The sequence below is a fragment of the Myotis lucifugus genome, unplaced genomic scaffold, assembly GCF_000147115.1.
Source record: "Myotis lucifugus unplaced genomic scaffold, Myoluc2.0 scaffold_42, whole genome shotgun sequence".
Lineage (NCBI taxonomy): Eukaryota > Metazoa > Chordata > Mammalia > Chiroptera > Vespertilionidae > Myotis > Myotis lucifugus.
Genome location: NW_005871090.1, coordinates 7135371 through 7156973, shown reverse-complemented (window position 1 = coordinate 7156973; position 21603 = coordinate 7135371). Strand labels below are relative to the sequence as shown.

The 21603-nt window shown below is 38.5% G+C and overlaps 1 protein-coding gene across 1 annotated transcript in view; it reads right to left on the bottom strand.

The window, feature by feature from the left end:
• PCSK2 (proprotein convertase subtilisin/kexin type 2) overlaps positions 1-21603 on the bottom strand; it is a 253572-nt gene that overhangs the window by 210272 nt on the left and 21697 nt on the right.

Genomic DNA, 21603 nt, shown 5'->3' with positions numbered 1-21603 from the left:
TTCCCCCCTTTCTCTCTTTTCTTGCATAGTACCTATTACCTTTCCCCTCCACAAATACCTTCAATCTTTCCTCCATTTCTTTAGTTTCTACCCATCTTTCAATTTTCTATTGTCTTCCATGGAGCCTTGCCTTTATATTCATACCTACACCAACTTCTCCATTCTCCTCTTCATACTGGGTTGCTCCAGCATTGTGTTATGACATAGTTCTGTCTTCACAGCTAGATTATCTGTCTTATGTCTTTGACTTTCTCTGTGACCCCTTGATGCCTCCATCATGCTGGGCACAGTGTAACCATATAAATCTAGTTAGTACCTGCTGGATGACAGGCCAGGTTTCCCTCTATCTCCCTTTCCTAAAGATCCTTGGCATTAGATATGAGTGTCAGATCTAGTTAGAGAAACCACAATAGTAAGAGCTTATCTGGGACTCAGGGCCTATAAAAATCTAGGAGAACCTAAAGAGAACTGTCACTGGTTCTATTATTCAAGGAAATTTGGTGAGGGAAATCTTGACCTAGGAATTAGGAGACCTGGATATGGCTCATGTCTATTATCATCTAACATTAAGCAAGTCATTTCCCCTCTAGGGATATTTTTCTCTCCTCCTTTATGAAAATGGAGCCTCAAAATTCCCTGATCTCTCCCCTTTCTCCGTATATCTTCATATTTATAAAAATATGTTGTTTGTAGCTCTTAAATTGATTAAGAAATTTAATCAAACCCTCAAAAATTATAGCCCAAATCATGGACATATATGCATTTCTCTGGAGCTATGACACATGGTTTCATAAGATTCTCAAGGGGTTCTTGAACCAAAAGCATTTCACTACTCAAAGTGTTTGTTATTGAAACGTTTAAGTATGTACGTTGCCACCTATGATTTGGAAGAAAAGGGAAGGGGATGTGGATGCTTTGAACTAAGGTTTTACCAATGTAGGTGGAGCCAATTTGAGATCTTTAGATCAAGCGTATCCCAATATACACACAGAGACCCTTATCAAAGAGTAAATAAAATCTTATTGATTCAGTCTTTAAGGAAATCTCAGTTCAATAATTAGTTGACCACAAAGCTAATAAGCAGAGATTGAGTGGTACATTATAGGAAGTCACTAAAAAACAAAACAAAACAAAACCAAAATACAGCAATAGCCACAATAGCAAAAACAGTAAACCCAGAGAGTATACTCTCTCTCTCTCTTTCTCTCTCTCTCTCTCTCTCTCTCTCTCTCTCTCTCTCTCACACACACACACACACACACACACACACACACTTGGAGAACAGGTGATTCCAATGTCCAGGGTTGCCACATTGTATTACTTAAAATGTCCAGTTTTAAAAAAATTATGAGACACACACACACAAAATGAACATATGACCCATACATATGGAAAAAAGCAGTAAATAAAAACTTTCTGAGGAAGCTCAGATGTTAGACTTCCTAGACAAAGACTTTAAATCAGCTCTTATAAATATATTAAAAAAACACTAAAGAACCCATGTCTAAAGAGAAGGAAAATATTAGATGATATGTTAGCAAATAGAGATTGTTAATAAAGAGATAGATATTATTTAAAAAGAACAAAATAGAAATTTTAGGGCTAAAAGTATAATAATTGAAATAACTTTTTAAATGGAGGGTTTCAATAGCAGATTTAAGTTGGCAGAAGAATCAGCATACATAAAGATAAGTCAATTGGGATTATTCAGTATGAGAAATAGAAAAAGAGAATAAAGGAAAATGAATAGTCTTGTGAGACACTATCAAGCATACTGACATAAACATAATGGGAGTCTCAGAAGGATAAGAAAGAGAAAACAACGATACTTAGGTATGTTGTGCTATTCAGATGTTTATAATGATCTGGCCTTCTAGCAACTTCAGCGGGAAATTATAGCTAATTTGTCTACAAATGTCAGGTGGTCATAATATTCTGGCCACTCACTGTATATTTTAGATTCAAATATATAAATAAATTGGAAGTAGAAGGATGTATATACATATCCCTCTACTTATAAATAAACATAACCATAAGGAAGGAGGACCCACTACAAACATATTTGACAAAAATGATTTTAAGGAAAAAATTGTTACTATGTAGACAAGTAATGACTTTTTATGACAATGAAAGCATTAATCTGTAGTAAAGAGAAAGAAATGTAAGCATATATGCATCTTGTTACAAAGCCCCCAAATACATAAAACAAAATCTGACATAATTGAAGAGAAAAATATGACAATTCATCACTAATAGTTGGAGACGTAAGCTAATTTTCAACAATGTATGGAACAAACAGGCAGATCAAAAAGTAAGTTGGATACTTAAGTAAAACTATAAACCAATTAGACTTACAGATAGACCATTTTACCCCAAAACATCAGAATACATATACTTTTCAAGCACTTGTGAAACTTGTTTTTTTTTTTTAAGATGAATCATATTTTAGGCTATAAAACAAGTCTCAATAAATTAAAAGGAGTAAACTAACAAAGTATGCTATCTAATAATAATTTCTAATTACATTAAAAATTAATAGCAGATAAATTTGAAAATTCAGAAATAATGTAAAAATTAACATACTTCTAGATAATCAATGAGTCAAAGAAGAAATCACATTGAATATTAGAAAATACTTTGAGTTTAATGAACACAAAAACACAGAATCAAAACTTATAGAATGCTGTTAAAGTAATGCTTAGAGAGAAACTCATAGCTGTAAATGCCCATATAAGGAGAAAATCTCAAATCAATAACCTAACTTTGAGCCTTATGAAACTAGAAAAAGAAGAACAAACTAAATCCAAAGCAAACAGCAAGGAAATCAGAGAAACTGGAAGATTCAAGTTGTAATAAATGAAATAGAAAATAGAAAAATAATAGAGAAAATAAAAAACCAAAAGTTATTCTTTGAAAAGTTCAATAAAATTGATAAACATCTAGAAATACTGACCAAGAAGAAAGAAGACTCAAATGAGTAAACACAGTAATGAAAGAGGAGACATTACTAACCACCCACAGAAATACTTTAGGGAGTACCAAAAATAATTGTATGGCAACAAATTAGATAAAATTGGTGAAATAAATAAACTCTTAGAAAGACATAAATTTCCAAAATAGATTCAGAGGATAAAATATTTGAATAAGTAAAGAGATTGAATTGATAATTTAAATACTTTCTGCAAAATAAAACCCAAGGCCCAGATGACTTTACCAGTGAATTCTAACAAATGTTGACAGAATTTATACCAATTCCTCATAAAATCTTCCCCAAAATGGGAGATGATGGAATACATCCTTGCTCATTTACTGAGGCTAATATTACCCTGATACAAGAACCAGACAAAGATATCACACATAAAATGAGAAAATTACAAATATAGACCAAAAAATCTTCATCAAAATATGAGCAAACTGAATCCAGCAACATATAAAGAGGGTTATGCACCATGACCAAGTTAAATTTATCCCAGGAATGCAAAGTTGTTTTAATAGTTGAAGATCAATGAATCTAATAACCACATCAGTAGAATAAAGGACAAAACCACATGATTATTTCCATAAATGCAGAAAAAACATTTGACAAGATCTAACACTTTTATGATAAAAAATTCAAAAAACAGAACGAAAGGGAATATCTTCTATCCGATAAATGTGTCTAAAAATTCACAGCTAACCTATTTAATGGTGAAAGGCTGAATGCTTTCCCCTTAAGATCAGAACAAGACAAGGATGTCTGCTCTTGCCACTTCTATTCAACAGTGTACTGGAGGTTCTTGCCAGGACAGTTAGGAAAGAAAAAAGGAAATAAAGGCATCCACATTGAAAAGGGAGGAAACTTATCTCTATCTGCAGAAGACGTTATCTTGTTCATAGAAATTCCCGAGAAAAATGTTAGGGGCAGAAATAGAATAGTGGGGACTAGCTATAGTTATAAGAAATATTAATCATGCTCTGTGAAATATTAATTATACTGTAACTGTGACTGTTCTGATGAGAGACAGCACATTCTGACCTAGCTGAGAGTAGTACGCCCTGGGACATGGGAGTTAACCTGGGAATGCAGTCCATGCTCCTTTGCAGAGAACTGCCTATCATCATGGAAAGATTAGCAACCTTGTTACTAAAACAATCTGGTGTGGAGGCGCACTCCCTTTGTGACCCCCGAGCCTGCATTACCTGCAACCATTATCCCTTGCCTACTTCCCCTGCTTGTAATTCCTGCTTTCCCATGTAATCTTTGTCCTTCCACCCAATATAAGCAGCTGGCTTATGGGGAGGAAGTGGGTAGAGCAGATTTTCGTGGATGACCTGCTGCTCTCCTATACTGTTAGCATGATTGGCATAAACACTCATATATGATTCAACCTTGTCTCTGCTTAATTGGCTCAAGTAGTGACAGGCAGCCTGGACCCATTAGTTGTCTGGTTTAATGTCTTTTGTGCATTTTTCCATTCCTTGTCATAAGTCAGGCACCGTATTTGATGCTAGAGAGACAAACATAACTATGAAATGTTTCAGCTCATACTCCACTGGAGAAATCGGATTTGCACACCGCAGCAAATTAATGGTGCTCTGTGATACAGTGGTTTAAGGGCATGAGTTCTAAAATCAGACTGCCTGGTTCTAATTTCTGGCTCTCCCATTTAATAGCTGTGTGACCTTGGGCAAGTTATTGAACTCCTGTTTCTGGGCCTCAGTTTATTCACTTTATAAAGCCATTCCTTCTCATCATGACAATTAAGTGGGATAATGCTTAGAAAGAGTTTAAAATAATGCCTGGCACTTAGTGAGCACTCATGTTTATCATTAGAATAGTGAGCTATAACACACTTAGGGACAAGGGGTCATTGGGACACAACAAAGTATTATTTCAGTCAGAAGGACTATGTGGGGAAAGTTTCATGAAATTTCTGGAGAAAGGGAAAGGTATTCATACAAAAGGAATCTTTTATATCAAAGTATATATTTTCCTGATGTTTCAACTTTGTAGGGTATGGTTATTTAGAAAACATAGGCACACGTTTTCTGAGACTTTTTCCATCCATCAAGTGATGAGGTTCATGATCCCAACCCTTGAATCTGGGGAATGTGACGGCTTCAGTTAAAAGAGTGTGATGAAAGTGATGTCATTTGACTTCTAAGGCTAGATCATAAGATGTCACAAAAATTCTGCCTTGTTCGCCAGATACTTGCTCTTAAAGTTCTGACTTGCCATTTAAGAAGTTCAACTACTTAGGCTGCCATTGACACAGGAGTTTTTGGGGGTGAAAAAAAGACAGGTTTTAGGAAATTTTAGAAATTAACACTTGGATTGCGGGAAACAGTTAAGTCGGCTCGCGTGAATTGCGCGTACTCCGCGGGAGCCGTCTTAACTCGGTTCATATAGATTTGCGGTGGAGTGCGGGAAACGTGTAAACTCGGGCTGATTGTAACTGCGTATTACCAAATATTTGTTTGTAATCCACCCTTTTGGTGGGTGGAACAAAACCAAAAGACAGAGCCATCTTATATTTTGGCGGGAAATTCACCCGCACTCCAAGTGTTAAGGAGGCCATGGGGGAAGCACAGGGCTGCAGAGCAGCAGAAGGTATATTTCCATAGAATAGAGAAGCTGAAAAGCTGCAACAGGTACATTTCCATAGAATGAGGGAGCTGGGAACAGCAAAAGGTCTATATTTACAAAATAAAGAGAAGGAAGCCCTTCATCCAGAAGGAGAAGAAGAAAGCCCAAAGGGAATAGGGAAACAATAAGGAAGGGGTGGGGGGAGAACTTCACATGGCCCATGTCAGGTTTGACCTTTGAGCCTAGGAATTACTGTAGTAACCAGTCGGGAAATAGTGACAAATCAGAGGGGATATCAAGGCACCAGGATCTGCAGCCTTTATAAGCCAAAGGGAAAAAGAACTCAGTGGGACCCTTTCCCCCTCCCCACGTGGGAGTCCATTCTGTGGGACTCTTTCCCTCTCCCCACATGGGTGTCTGTACTTGTTCTTCAATAAATCTCTACCATTGCTATACTATCCTCTGTCCATGGATTCATTCTTCGACTCCAATGGACAAAGAATCAGGTTTCCAGTCCAAAAATTCCATTTCACCATGTTAGGAGAAAGCCCTAAGCAACATTGGAAACCATGTGTAGTACTTTGGTTGACAATGTTGGCTGGGCAAAGTCTTCCAGTCATCCCATTTCACATGCTAAATATATGAATGAAGACTTCTGTCATTCCAGTCATTCTTCAACTACTGTGTCTTCTTCAAAACCGAGTTCCCATGTTGACCACTTTGCCCTGTTTAAATTTATAATCCCAAACTCATGAGCATAATAAAATGGTTGGTTTATATTAAGATTTAGGTTGCTTTGTTACTCAGCAGTGCATAACAGGAACAAATAACTAACTGGAAAAATAAAAAGTTTTATTCCTTTAGCTTTCAGGGTTGTCCAAACTTGAAACTCTACAATAATTAAAAGGGCAGAGCAGGACTGACTCCTCCATCTTGTGTAGCTGTGTCCCTGACATGACCCCTCTTCCGAGCAAAACCACAGAATGTGTCAGTTGGCCAGCCCGCCCTTAAATCAGCCAATAGGAATGCAAGGGGAACTAACCTAAGGCCAAAAGTTTGCTGACCACCTCCTGCCTTTTGTGCTGTAAGTTCCTGCTGTAAGTCCCTGCTGTAAAACCCTGCTGTAAAACCCTGGAATAAAACCCTGGCCTGGAACTGACCAATCACTGTCACCCACCTCACCCACCTAAGCCCACCCAGATGATTAGCCCTATAAAACCTTTGTCCTTTTGAGAGTCGGGGCTCTTCGCATGCTGCCACTGCGTCGGTAGGGGCGGAGAGACCGGGCTCGAGCTTGAATAAAGGCTCTTTGCTTTTGCTTCGGACTCGGCTCCCTGGTGGTCTTTGGGGATCTTGAAATCTGGGCATAACATAATATTAGTTCTATCTGTCCAGCTTGGAGAAGCTCAGAGAGTGGCCCTTAAGGGACATTCCTGGCACAAGGGAAGAGGCCTGGGCCAGAGGAGTAGATACTGGATGAACTACAAGGGCACAGCAAGCTTGGTCGGGGGTCTGGTGTGTGAATACAGATTTTTGAGAACATTGCAGCTTTCGTGATTTAGTTTCTGTTCATTCAAAACCACATTCTCTAGGGCAAAGTAAACATAAATATTTCATGTATATTTCCCAAGGCAATGGATCTTCAGTGTTTTTTCTGTTTAATCCTGCTGATATACTCAGGGTAACGTTAAGATTTGATCAAAAAAAAAAAGAGGGAGGGAAGTAAGAACGGTGAAAAAACGAAAATGTAACTATGCTGACCTTTTGCTCTCTAAAGACTTGAGCCTCAGACCACTGTCAGGTGGGGTGAACTTGCAGTTTTCTTTCCTATTGTGGAGGGCAAGATAGATCTGGGAATTTTTAAAACTAGAAAGAAACTGTGAAGTTATCAAGCGCCAGTGAGCATTAGAGAAACATTATTCTGGTTTGTTTTACCGATTTTTTTCAAAATGAAATTTGAACAGAGGCAAAGGAAAACTCTTCCTTATGTTATAGGATAATGAAAAGCCAGGAACATTCCAGGACAAGTGGAATAGGGAAACTGAGGCAGGAAAATTAAACAAAGCCAAAAAGTTTCACAGGCCGCTTACAGCAGAACCTTATCTTGAGAACAAAGAGTTAAAACCTCTCCTTCTCACAAAATAATTCAGGAGGAGAGGGGGAAAGGGAGAGGGAGTAAAAGAGGAGGTATCTGAATTCAAATAATATAGACTACTTAGGGCAAATCATCCTGAAGCTGTTGAAACAGCAGGAAGGAGGGGGAAGAAGAGGGCCGTCTATCTCATCCCTTTGTTAAACAGTGAAGCCAGCAGTCAGGTTTGTCAAGATAAAGTTTCCAGGTGCTTCTCATAAATTGTGGAAAAACCATAATAAAGAAAAGGGGGACCTTCAGAGTTAATCTGTACCAGGATATCTAGCAAGGAATTTTTTTTTTTAAAAAAACACCTTATAGACAGGAGGGTATATAAAGCAGAAACCCTCCACCCCACTTGTTCTTCAGATTAGCTGAGAGCCTGTCTGTGCTTCATAAGCCAGACGTATAGATTTACTTGTCTTGCTTCTTGAAGAAATGTGCCTGCTTTAATTTTTAAATAACTTCATTTTAATTTTTAAAATAAATTCACTTTAAATAAATTCATAACACAAATATTATCTGAAGTCTCTCATTTAAATTCACTTAAATAAGAAGACAGGAATCGAGGTTGGGGACAGCCCTCTCCTACTGACTCTCTGATAGCCCCTCTCTGGTGTCTGCGAGCGGTGCCTGTCACAGCTCTGTTTTCTGTCTCTATGAATCTGGGAATCCTAGGTACCTCTTATAAGTGGAATCATACAATGTTCTTTTTGTGACTGGCTTATTTCACTCAGCCATATATCTTCAAGGTTCATCCATATGTAGTATTGTTAGAATTCCCTTCCCTTTTAATACTGGATAATATTCTACTGTATGTATATATCACATTTGTTTATCCATTCAACTATTGATGGGCACTTGGGTTTCCTCTACCTTTTGGCTATTATGAACAATGCTGCTGTGAACATGGGTGTACTTTATGCTATTTTTGCAGCATATTTGTAAGTCTAATATTGTTTCCAAATTGAAAGTTTAAAAATGTAAAAATATTTTAAAAATTAAAATGGAATGTCCTTAAGAGGTCATCCCCTATTTGTAAAACTACTGTTTGAAATTCTCTGCTATTTAGATAGTCCCTTATTCTGTAAAGTCAACTCTGCTATTTTTAAACAGTCCCTTATTCTGAAAAACTAACTTTGCTTTCTAGCCTGCTTGTATAATAAGGAAGATAAACTTAGCTGTCTGACCTTGTAGGCCAGAGACTAGATACGCCCATACTCTCATGCCATGCCAGATGCATGTTTTAATTGGACAGAGCTGTGTTGTTTTCAAGACCACAAGCTTCCAGTGAGATAACTACTAAGCACACATAGGGCTGGCTCTTTAATAAAAAGAAAATTTCTGCTTGTTGCGAGGCTCAGAATTTGAAAGACATTCAGTGGACCTCCACCTCTCTAAAGCGTTGTTTGGTTCTTCTCCGTTCTTCTGCAACAAACTGACTGATCACAGATTTAGAAGATTAACCTGTAGGTACTGGTTATTTTTCTGAGTCCTCTTTGCCTCTTGTCTTTGGAGTGTAGATCCCAAATCTGCTGCTCTCTGAGGACCTGAGAAGCTACTGCCTGAGAAGATCATTGTCCAAGCATGAGACCCACCACAGGCAGGGAAAGAAAGATGCTGGATGACTTACAGTGGTGTAGGGTACTTCCTGCCAACACTGACCTCAGTGATCTAAAGCTCAGCAAGTTTCTTAAGGGTAATGCTAATCTCACAAATAGAAAAGACATTAAAAATAGTCTTAAGACCCCAAACACTCATCTGTCTATTCCAGTTAGAAACAAAGCTCTCAGATATGTCAACATTTTATCTAGTTTCAAATGTTTTCCTCATTTAAACACACACACCTTTTCTTCTTTTATCCCATCACCTTTTTCTCTTAAGGCAAACTATGCATGGTTCTAGAATGAAGGAGATAAAAGGAAGTGAAAAGAAGAATTTACAGCAAAAGGTTCAGGCTGAGTGACAGTATAATAATGTTGCTAAATCAGACTTGCAGAGTTTTTAGAAATTCTCATTATGCCATAAAATTTTATGGATCCCAGCAGCACTCCTCATTGCCTCTCTTCATTCCCTATTGCTTCCTTTTCCCACTGATAATCATAGCTCCAAGCTAAAGTTCCTTTCTGAACCCACAGGGTCCCTTTCCTCAACAGCAGGGAGCTCCAGGGAACTGGCAACCAACTGTAAACAGATAAGGTGCATCCTTGTGGAGCCCATTTCCTGCTTCCCTATAGATTAGAGTTTTTTTCCCTTAGGCAACCCCTGGATGCTCCAGAGATGTGTGATCATGGCCTCCACCCCAAAGTTTGTGCCTTTAAGCATTTACTTGTTTCAGGAGAACCCACTGCTGCTTACAGAGTCTCCAATGGATACAGCATCTCCAAATAGTTAAGACTCTCAAGTTCAGACCCATTGCTTTTCCTTTGGCAGCTTTCTTTGCATTTATTCATTGTGCTGGTTTTCAGGCCTAGTTGCAAGTTTAGTTTGATAGAACATTAGACATCATTCCATGTATAAAGATCTTTATAATTTTATTTTCAAGAGGAGATGCTATCACGGGTTTAAGGGATAAAAACTGGAAAACAAAACAATACATCAAGGATTAAAAATTGGCTCAGCTGATAATTGCTTGTCAATTTCATTTTGGGTTCTGCATTTTACAGATGGGATAGGTTTTGCATTTCACTGACATTTCTCAAGACCATTCTTGATTTCCCTGAATTACTCGAACTCATTTTTGAATGAGGAACTGCGCTCTGCACTAAGAATGGGAGGAAAGGGAACCTGGGGGGCCTCAAGCTCTGCTCACCGGTATTTACAAGCCTATGAGGAAACACACTAACAAAAAAACTATATTGTGCAATTGACAGAAACATATAACATTACAGAAACAAAGAAGGATAGAAGAGATCATGGCTGTGAATTAGTCAGAGGGAAGTATGGAAAGGAGAGTAGGAGAGAGGGATAGGCTGAGAACTTCTATGGGGAGAGGCACAATCATTCAGTGTGATTTAGATAGTATTATGTGGATGAAAAGGGGCCACATGCTAACCTGACTAACTCAGGGAAGGCCTGTGTGGCAGCCTTGCAAACTCAGAGACCTAACAGTAACCACAAATGATGATCTGAAATTAAAACTTCTGAAATTAAAACTTTTTACAGTAGGTAGTCATGTCCTAGGCTGGTATCTTCCCTGACAAGTATCAATTTTGATCTTCACTGAGCCTATTGTCTTTTTGCATCTAGATAACACACCTTTGGAATGTATGGGTAATTTGTAACTTCCCTTTTTTCCAGACCCCTCAGGACACAACCAATGCTCAGGAGGCCAGGGCAGAGACCACAAATTCCCTCATTGTTATTGTTATTGTGTTAATTGTTGACTGCTAACTATCCTGTATCCACCTATGTAAAAGAAGCACTTGTCTACCATTTTACTTTTTATCCAACCGTAGAGGTTTCCCCACTTTGCTTTCTCCCACCTCCCTAATCTATCACCAATGGATTTCATGTGAACCACTTTTGTCTCCTTTTTTGATGGTAATTTATAAAAATAGGTAAAAAACCACCATTATTTGCAGCATTATCTTAATTCATTGAGATTCTGCTTTCTGGCAATTGTCAACAGTTTGGTTTAAATAAATTCACAAAAATTCTTTATAGGTTTGAATGTTTCTTATGTTAACAATTGAAAGGCCTCTTCTTGCCTCAAAAGATTCTTGCTCAACCCTTTTCTAAATCTCGTGTGTGTGTGTGTGTGTGTGTGTGTGTGTGTGTGTGTGTGTTTGTGTGTGTGTATTGAATGCTTAGTCTCAGGAAAGTTAAATTTCTCAACAGATTTGCTGATCAGATGGAGATTTCTAGGGTCAGAAAGAAAGGGAGGAGAATTAAGAGAGTCAGGAAAGGTGGTACCAAAGGCATAGTCCTACCTGTATTACAACCATGTCTCATCCGGGACAATCTCTTGTTTATAGGTTCTAAATACTCAGGTGTACTGACTTGCATCTTTTCCCCAACAAAAGTTTCTCCTCCTTAAAGCCTGGAGCTAGGATCACACATTTCAGCTATTTGAATGCTCCCAGTTCTTCCTGTCTTGCTTTGGAAAGAAAAGGACACCATTGGGTCTGGAGAATAACAGGTAAAGACCACTTCCTCTCCTGCTCAAGACTTCATTTATCTTAAGCTTCTACAGGACCATATTAATTGCCTCTGCTGTCAGACTCTCAGGTGATTCACAAAAAAGCTTAGAAAATGTGACTGATGGCTGAACATAGGGGAGATAGGTAAATCCATGGAGATAGGTTGCCACTCTGATAGCTGAGGAGCCCCCGGGGTCCTCATTAAGGTTCTCTAGAATTGGAGAAAGTCTCTCAGTCACTTGAGTTTCAGTCATGTGTCACCATGATAACGTGTGTTACAAACCACCAAGTATCTTGGCAGCTTCAAACAGCAACCATTTATTTAACTCACATTTTGTGGGTCAGGCATTTAGGTTCCATGAAAGGCAGTTCAGGCCTTGACTGGACTCCCTGCATTTGTAGTTAGCTGTGGTTTGTCTAGTTGGCTCTGCTTCTGAGGATTGGTTGGATGTTGAGTAGGGCACCACAGTTCTCCTCCACATGGTCTCTCATTCTCTAGCTGACTCGCCCAGGCTTGTTCTCATGGATGAGGCAGGGTTCCAAAAGGAAACTCAATAGTACAAGAAACTAAATGGAAATGTGCAAGGCCTTTTGAGTCCCAGGCTTGAAAGTGGCATGCCAGCACTTCTGCCATATTCTTTTGGCAAAGCAAGTTGAGGCTAGCCCAGAGTCTTAGTAGGAGAACTGCAAGGTTTCAGGGCAATATAGGACGGTAATATAGGAAGGCCATCAATAAATCAATCTACCACACTCAGAGCATACCGGGAGGCCCACCCTGAAGATACATCGCAGACCAACCTCAAGCATATATAACATTGCTGGCTGATGTTTTGGAACTTTCTGATTGCCCTCTTACACAAGTATCTAGGAAATGAATGCCAACGTTTTCAGATCTGCTAGATGGAATAATTGACACCTGAGGAAAGCCACCCTTAGTGTGAGTCAAAAAACCAGGGTATTGCCAGTTCCCAGCAGAAGACAGCTCAAAGAAGGGATCCATTTATAAATCCACATCGCCACAATGTGCTAGGCTCTTAAAAAACTTTATTCCTTTCACTGATCATAGCAGTCCTGCAAGGTGGATGTTATCTACATTTTAAGTATGAGGAAACAGAGGCTCAGAGAAGTTTATTTGAACTCATATCCAGCTTTGAATCCCATGCTCTTTCTCCTTCCTTTTTGTGCTCTTCTGACATTTATTTCTTACATAGGACCTGTTTCCCTCCAGGTCAATTAGAGGATGAACCTGCACTTTACTGACATCTGTCCAGAGACTATTATTGGTTTCCCTGGATTGTGTGCAAGGCAAGCTGATCTAGCAACAATTCTGATGCTTACAGAACAGTATGAATGTCAGTTTTAGAACATAGGAAAGGAGAAGCGTATCTTTCAGCATGATTTTATTTCTTAATTAACAACCATAAAAGAGCAAATGGGCTTAATGTAATACTTGGATTAAATATCAATTCCCATCATGAAATAGAAAACGTTTTTTCTTTTCAGGCAGACCTCTGTATCCACTATGAAGCCACAGCTGCCATCCAGAGCAAAGATCGGATAGTTTGATTGACAGCCCAATCCAATGAGGCCACAGACCATACTCCTTAGATTCACTTTGGGCCACGCCCCCTTCATGGGATGGGCAGGAACCAACAAGATTCCTTAGTACAGAGAAGAGATGCCTTTCACTCAGGCATTTTCTGATGAACAACCTGAATTTACTAGCCCGCTCTTCAACCAGGAACCCTGTACCTCTGTTGGTCCATACTTTTCAGATTAAGCCATTACATTTTCATTTTTACACTTACGATTTACTACCAAAGGCTGATGGTAATTATTATAAGTGCTCTGATCATGTGTCTTTTCTTGTTCTCATTGTTATCCAACCAACTAAGTATCTCCAGTCAACACCAGCAGAGCCACTCTGACCCATAGGCAAGTGGACCATGCACTCTTTATAACAAGGAAATGCTTCTTCTGTAAAGAATGATCCATACATAAGGCTGGTTTTGTATGTAATATTAAGGATCAGAAGGATCTTAAAGCTTAAAGACAATAGGAAATTCGAATGGTTTGTGGTAAATTGGAGAGTACATGCCACTCCTCAAACAGATTGAAAGCACTGTGCTGGCCAAATAAAACCCAATTTGTGAGCCAATGAGTGATACGTATTGTAACTTGTAGCTCTGAACAGTCTAGGACTCTAATAAAGTGCTTGGCAAAAGGCACATCAGAAGAGGGTTTGAATTCATAGAAGCTCATGAGGTTCAATTTGGAATAGAAATCCAGGTATTCCAGGGGGGAAATCCAGTTGATTACAGATACGGCTGAGACAATCTGTTACTGTTGTCTGCAGTTGGGCCCACGCTCTCTGGAGCAACTGTGGAAGGCAGAGAGATTAATCACTGCCAAACATCAGCTCTGGGCTTGAGGTTCTTTCTAAATGACGAAGGAGAAAGAAGGGATGAAAAGTGAAGCCTAAGCTGTGAAATTACTTGCTGATTTCTTCATAAACAAGCTATTTATTCAAAACCTGGAATAACCCAGAAGAAGGCCGCACTCGGCCAAGTCAATATCAAATATAATTTATTAAGGGGGCTTCATTGGTACCATAATAAATTCTTCATAGATGATAAGGTTGGAGGAAAAGAGTTCATGTTTGATATCTATCTATCTATCTATCTATCTATCTATCTATCTAAATTCTATCTCTCTAACTTTGTATATCTGAAAGCAATGATAACAAAGATGAGTTAAATATTGGAATATCAGCCTCTGTTTCACTGGGACGAAGTTACAAAGAGCACAGAAAAGGTTGTGAAGAAAGGAAGGGGTTTCCAGGAAGAAAGCTCATTGCACTTTCAAAGAGTGAACGACTGTAGAGATGCTGCTGCATTTCTGTTTGTTGCCACATGATGACCTTTACAATATATTGTTTTTGAAAAAACAAAATAGCATGTGCAAGTAAAGGTCCCACATGGGAGGATGTTCGGTTAATGTTCACCTAAATGTTAATAACAGGTGGTGTAATTTAGGAGAGTTTGTCATCTGTTCACCTCTCTGTAGTATTTTCTATAATGAGCTTTGTGTACTCTTAAAAAGTGACATGTACAATAAAGGTGATTTCATTTTAGAAAATACAAGCAAGTGTACTTCATAGCATCTCAGCATTTTCACACTGGAAATGCCCTACAAGAGTATCTAGCAATATATCTCACTTTACAGAGATTGTGACATCTTAACTGGCACCCTCTCGGGGAGGGAATTGTTTTCATCCTAGGATGGTTGGTAGAGCCCTCAGGCTAAGGGTGCCTCCAATATGAAAAGATATGCTCTGCCTGGGAAAAATTTCTTCACCCATGAGAAAAGGGGTTGCCAAGGAAACCGGAGGTATGAAAAAGAAAGGGAGAGAAGAAGGTGAGAGGTACGAGGTACGGCATGACATGGAGCTAAAGGGCCACTGCTCATGCCCGAGCGGTAAGGTGACCAAAGAATTTCTCAAAGCATGTTTCATGTCTGCTTTAAAGTTGTTTGTATTTTGCAATATAAATTCCTTCTCTGTACCCCTGACACCTTCAGGAAGATACATTACACTTGCGAATGACTTGAGTGATTAGGGGTTGGTTAGTGAGGGGAAATCAGGGGAGAGAGGCCAAATTTCACACCTGAGTTACAACAGTGAAGAATAGAGATCATATATGTGGGATGAAGACATACTTTGTTAACTGGGAAGTTTTACTGGAAGCAGAAACTGGATCCAGAAGTGAAATAGGGATCCAGCTCTGGCCCTCAGAATTTATGAGAATGTTGGGTAGGGCTTGGGATTTCTCCAGGGCCCATGATGAGGGGAGGTTTGTATGGATCTTATCTAGGTCCCAAGGGCCCATACATTCCTAAATGACATCTGGATTATGTGGATAAAAACAGCAAGGTTCAGAAAGTTAAATAATTTGGTCAAGGTTACAGTGCTCTATAGAGGCCGGGGTGAAACAAAACCTCATGGCTGTTGAGGAAGTTTAACTTCTCTCAGTTTCATAGAGGGAGAGACTCAACTATTAGTTTTGAGTCAAAGTACCCTTGTTTTGTGGTAATTTTGTATTTTTGAAATAATTTCAGACTTTTGAAATAATTTCAGAGAAGTTTAAAGCATAAGGTCTCATAGGACCTGAACCCAGACTTCCCAATCGTTAACATTTTACTGCAATTTTCTTTTACTTTTTAAATAGATATATTAATTTTGCTGAATTAATTTTGCTGAATTAGTATAACTTGTAAACAGTGTTTGTGTTTCCTAAGAACAAGAGAGTACAAGTATCACAATCAAAAGACTAATATAATACTATTTTGTAACTACCGACATCATTTTGCCAATTCTCTTAATAATAGTCCTTATAGTAAAAAAAAAAAAAAAAAAAGTGGCCCAAAGTTCAGTGCAGGACTACATGTTGCATGTAATTGTTATCTCCATTTTAATCAGTAAGGATTTCAAAGTTTGTTTGTCTTTGTCTTTCAAAACCTTAAGACTTTTGAAGATACAGGACACTTATTTTGTAGAATGCTTTTCCGTTGAGAATGTTTTTCAAGAACAATATATTGTAAAGGTCGTCATGTTCAATATTTTCTCATTAAATGGAAGGTGTGCATTTTGAAAGAAATATCACAAATATCATGGTATATGTCTTGATGCAACATGCAGCTTTTAATTGCAACTACCATAAGTTCAGACTAACGATTCTGATTTCACTCACCTAATGGTGCACTTACAACTGGGCACACGACACAGTTGCAGGCATATTCAGTGCTGCTTGCTCACATATTTCTGAGCATCCAAGTATGAGGATACTGAATAACAAAAATATAACCTGTACCAACAATGAACAAGTGAAATTTGAAATTAAAAATAAAATACTATTTACATTAGCACCATCTAGAAATAAAATACTTAGGTAGGTATAAATCCAATACAATATATATGAGATCTATATGAGGAACACTACAAAATTCAGATGAATGAGATTAAAGATATAAACGGGGAAATATTCAGTGTTCATGAACAGGAAGACTCGATATTGTCAAGATGTCAGTTCGTCTCAAATGGATTTATAGATTCAATGCAATCCCAACTTTAAGACATATTAAAAAGCTACAGTGATCAAGGCAATGCGGTGCTGGTGAAAAAAAAAGAACAGAAAACCCAGAAATAGATCCATATAAATACAGTGAACTGATCTTTGACAGAAGAGCAGAGGTAAAACAATGGATAAAACAATGGAGCAAAGATAGTTTCTTTACAACAAGTGGGCATTCACACACACACACACACACACACACACACACACACAAGAATCTAGACACAGACCTTACACTCTTCACAAAAATAAACTCAAAATGAACCATAGGCCTAAATATAAAGTGCAAAATGATAAAAATTTTACAAGGTAACAGGAGAAAACCTTGGGTACGGTGATCCCTTTTAAATACCACACCAAAGACACAATCCATGAAAGAAATCATTGATAAGCTGGACTTCATTACAATGTAAAACCTCTGCTCTATAAAAGACAATAGCAAGAGGATTACTTAAATGACAAGCCACAGACTGGGAGAAAATATGTGCAAAAGATGCATAAATGACTGTTATCTAAAATGTACAAAGAACTCTTAAATCTCATTGGGAAACAGAAAACCCAATTTTAAAATGGGCCAAAGACCTTAACAGATATCTTACAAATGAAGTGGCAAATAAGCATATGAAGAGATAGTCCACATCATATATCATCAGGAACAGGAAATTAAAGCAACAATGAGATATGTCATAATGGCCAAAACCTGGAACACTGCCAACACCAAATGCTGGTGAGAAGATAGAGAAACAGGAACTGTGTCATTGCTGGTGGGAATGTAAACTAGTTAAACCACTTTGAAGATAGGGTGGCAGTTTCTTACAAAACTGAACATACTATTTCCATACAATCTAGCAATTGAACTCCTTGGTATTTAGTCACAGGAGTTGAAAACTCATGTCCACAAAAAAAGCTGCACAGGTATGTTTATAGAAGCTTTATTCATAATGTCCCATACTTGAAAGCAACCAAGATGTACTTTAGCAGAGGAATGAATAAATCAGCTGTGGTACACTCAGATAATGGAATATTATTTAGTGCTAAAAAGAAATGAGCTATCAAGCCATATAAAGACATGGATGAAACTTAAATGCATATACTAAGCAAAAGAAACCAATCTGAAAAAGCTGCATGCTATATGATTCCAACTACCTGGCATTCTTGAAAAGGCAAAACTATATAGATCATTGTTTGCTGAGGGTGGAGGGAGGGAAGAATGAACAAGCAGAGCACAGATCTGAGGAGCAGTAAAAATACTTTGCATGACATTATATGGGTATATCTCATATTTTTGTCCACACCCATTAGAATTTACAACACAAAGAGTGAATCCTAAGGTAAACTATACATTTTGTGGGGTTATGATGTGTAAAAAATGTGCCATTCTAGTGAATGACGTTGATAATGGGGGAGGATACCCAGGAATGGAGGCAGGAGTATGTGAGAAATCTCTACCTTCTTCTCAAGTTTGTAGTAAACTTAAAACTGCTTCAAGAAATAGTCTCTCTCTCTCTCTCTCTCTCTCTCTCTCTCTATATATATATATATATATATATATATGCTATTTCAGTAGATTCAAACAGGGAACACCATGTTGGGAATGGAATATAGATGATGTGTTTTTGAAAAATTAATTTTAATGATTACTTCTACTTATTTTCATCATTCTTTTCCTTTTAATGTTTTTCGGGTGCATGGTTTGGCAGTGAAGAAAATCGGGGTAAAGAGCTGGACATTTTTTAAAAACCCAGTAATTCCCAAACGATACAAGGATGTAATAATTGATACTACTCAATAAGAAGCCATTCTATTCATAGCAGAGTGCCATATGGATGCACATGGAAAAATGATACCCTATCTCATAAAAATCAATCAGCGGAAAACAGCACCAAGACAATTCCATACAGAAGGCAAACAAGCCACATTATTTAGATTAAGAAAGTAAATATGATTTCACCAGAGGAGTGGAAGGCTTGACAGCTCCGCTGAACAGATGCCGCTCACGCAGCAGAGGAGCCTAATTGTTTGTATGTTCCTTCAGTGCCTCAGTCAGCAGGAGGCTTCTGGAATGAGGATGCTGTTTCTTGGAGGAACCAGATGTGACAGAGGATATTACCTAGCCTCGAGTTATCAGGGCATGTTATAAAGTGAGCCTTGTCGGATAGGTCCTTTGTGCATAGAAGCAGAGACTAATTTTAAGAGGTTTTCACACCCCAACTCATAAAATAGGTATTTGTAAAAGCGGGATGGCGACATCAGATCAGGCGAAGTCTTATAAACTGGCACAGAGAACTTATCATGTGCTTTTCTTTGCACTTACACCTAGGAATGTCATTTTTCCATTTGCAGAACCCATCATTTTTATTGTGCTTCATCTCTATGGGGCTCAATAAAACTTTGTTAATAAAATGTGAATGCATGAATGGTTGTTCCTCTGGGATTAGCTATTTGATAGGGGTGTGGTTTATTAGCTATTTGAAGGGAGGCGAGAGGAGAGAATAGAATTTATTAACCTAGCAATCAGGACCCCTGGCTCTAAGCCTACCTTCTCCATGCCTAAGCCATTCCTAGGCATTTGTTCTCCATGAATACACTCATCTCTCTTCTGTGATTCTAAGCAGTGCTTTTCCCTATGACCAAGAGCACAACAATGTGGAACAGCTTGGGCTGTCCATGATTTTTTTTTCTGTTGTAGCAGTAAACACAGTGGGATTCACACTATTGTTTACTCCCAAGAACTAAATAACTGGTTTATATCATGTCTCAAATAATAAGCAGGTAATGAGACAAGTAGAGGGTACCTGACTCAGGCTTACTCACTAACAGTTCCTTTCTAGCCTCAGATAAAATTTCCACATATTATCTCAGAAATGAAGATGTAAGAATACCCATTATTCCTTGGGAGGATCAGGGAATAATCTACCAGTCATAGGTGCTGAGATGACAGTGATACACTACTGTCTTGGCTTTTCTTTCTGTCTTCTAAATCTGTTTTAGATTTGTGTGTTTGTATGTTGGGGGCGGGGGTAAGTAGGATGCGTTTAATTATTTTGTTTCTAGCTGGAATAAATGTCCTAGGTAGAACTGGCTGCCTCTACCAGGCATTCATTGTGGCTTCAAAGATAATAATTAAACCATTAGTTCCCCCAAAGTTATCAGCCATTGGCAATGAGATCAAAGGCACACAAACTGACTCCCTATTAGCGTCATCTGTTAAAAGAGATTGTGCTACTTACTTCCAGGACATGAACGAGTCTGTAGGACAAAGAAGCCAAGTTGGGAGACCTAAGCACCTCCAATTCACTATTAGCTCAACTTGTTATCCTAGGGTTTCCTGTGTATGGATGCTCTGTTATATTTTCCAAGTACCCTTCCATGCTCCTTCCACCTACCACAAAATCCAATTTTTTTATATGGTGTGGGTAACCCCACCTGAACTGACCCGGTCCATTCTTTGGTTTCATCTCTCAATTACTTTCAGAATCTAGCCTGACAAAACTACTTGCAACCCTAAAATCCCAGTGTACTTTGTTGCATGTGCTGTGCAGTCCTCTATAAACTCACTTTTCCTTTTAACCTATTGAAACTGTGAGCTTCAATGTAATTCACCTCAACTTGACATTGCCTGCCATATGAAGACTTTCCTTCTGCTGACAGTCATTGCCTCGTTCATACTATGTCATAAATCTATCACAAAACTTATTGCCAGTACTCTAGTTGTTCACAAAGAACACTCCTATTTCTCTGTGATTTATATATTTTATCTAACTTATGTCCTCTGTGTAGCAGATGATGTCTTGATGCTTGGCCTTCCCTGGAGGTCACCTGTAGATAGTTCCTATATATGCCAAAATCTTCATGCATCCCTCTGCCTGAGGGTTCTCTCTGACTGTGGAAGTATGAATGATCTGCTTGGGGCAGGCAGAAATGCAAGGGATTTAATGCCCTTCAGGTGTGACCCTCCACTAAGGAAGAATGAGAGTTGGTGGTTAAATGTTCCAGCTTCCCCACCATTTGATGAGACAGCTCAGAGATGCTGTAACTCTCAGAGGGTCTCAATAATGCAATGTTGCAGTAATGGTCTGCATTTTGTTCTTGTATCTCTGTACTCATTCCCTTGGTTATTTCCCTCCCACACTGAGATTAGCTGCATGGCTTGCTTTGGTCAATGGGACTTTGTAAATGTGATACAAGAAAAGATTTTAAAAGTGTTTGCAGATGGGGCTCGATCTCTCCTCAATATTTTGAAACCTTTCTTAGATTAGTGGGATTGAATCCCAGTTGCCTACCTATTCCCAAATTCATGTCTTAGTGTCTAACATCATACTTGCTTATTGAATGTACTGAGCACATGTTTGTTGAATGAACTGAATATTCTTCTGCCTCTGTACTTTCCCCTGGTATGACTGTGACCTCTGTTTCTTTCTTTGTCCATTGTTTCTGAACTCCCATGTCTTCTCTTTTGTCCCTACCTCTTTTCCAGTTAATGGCCAGGATGGTTTGTTTCTGACTTTAGTTGCTCGGTTCAAGTTTGGGTTCATGCCAAGTCTCACCGAAGACACAATTCTCCAAGGTTCCCTTCAGCATGATTCTGCCCCTACCCCCAAACATGGTGCTGCTCTTAGACTTCAGGAGATCACC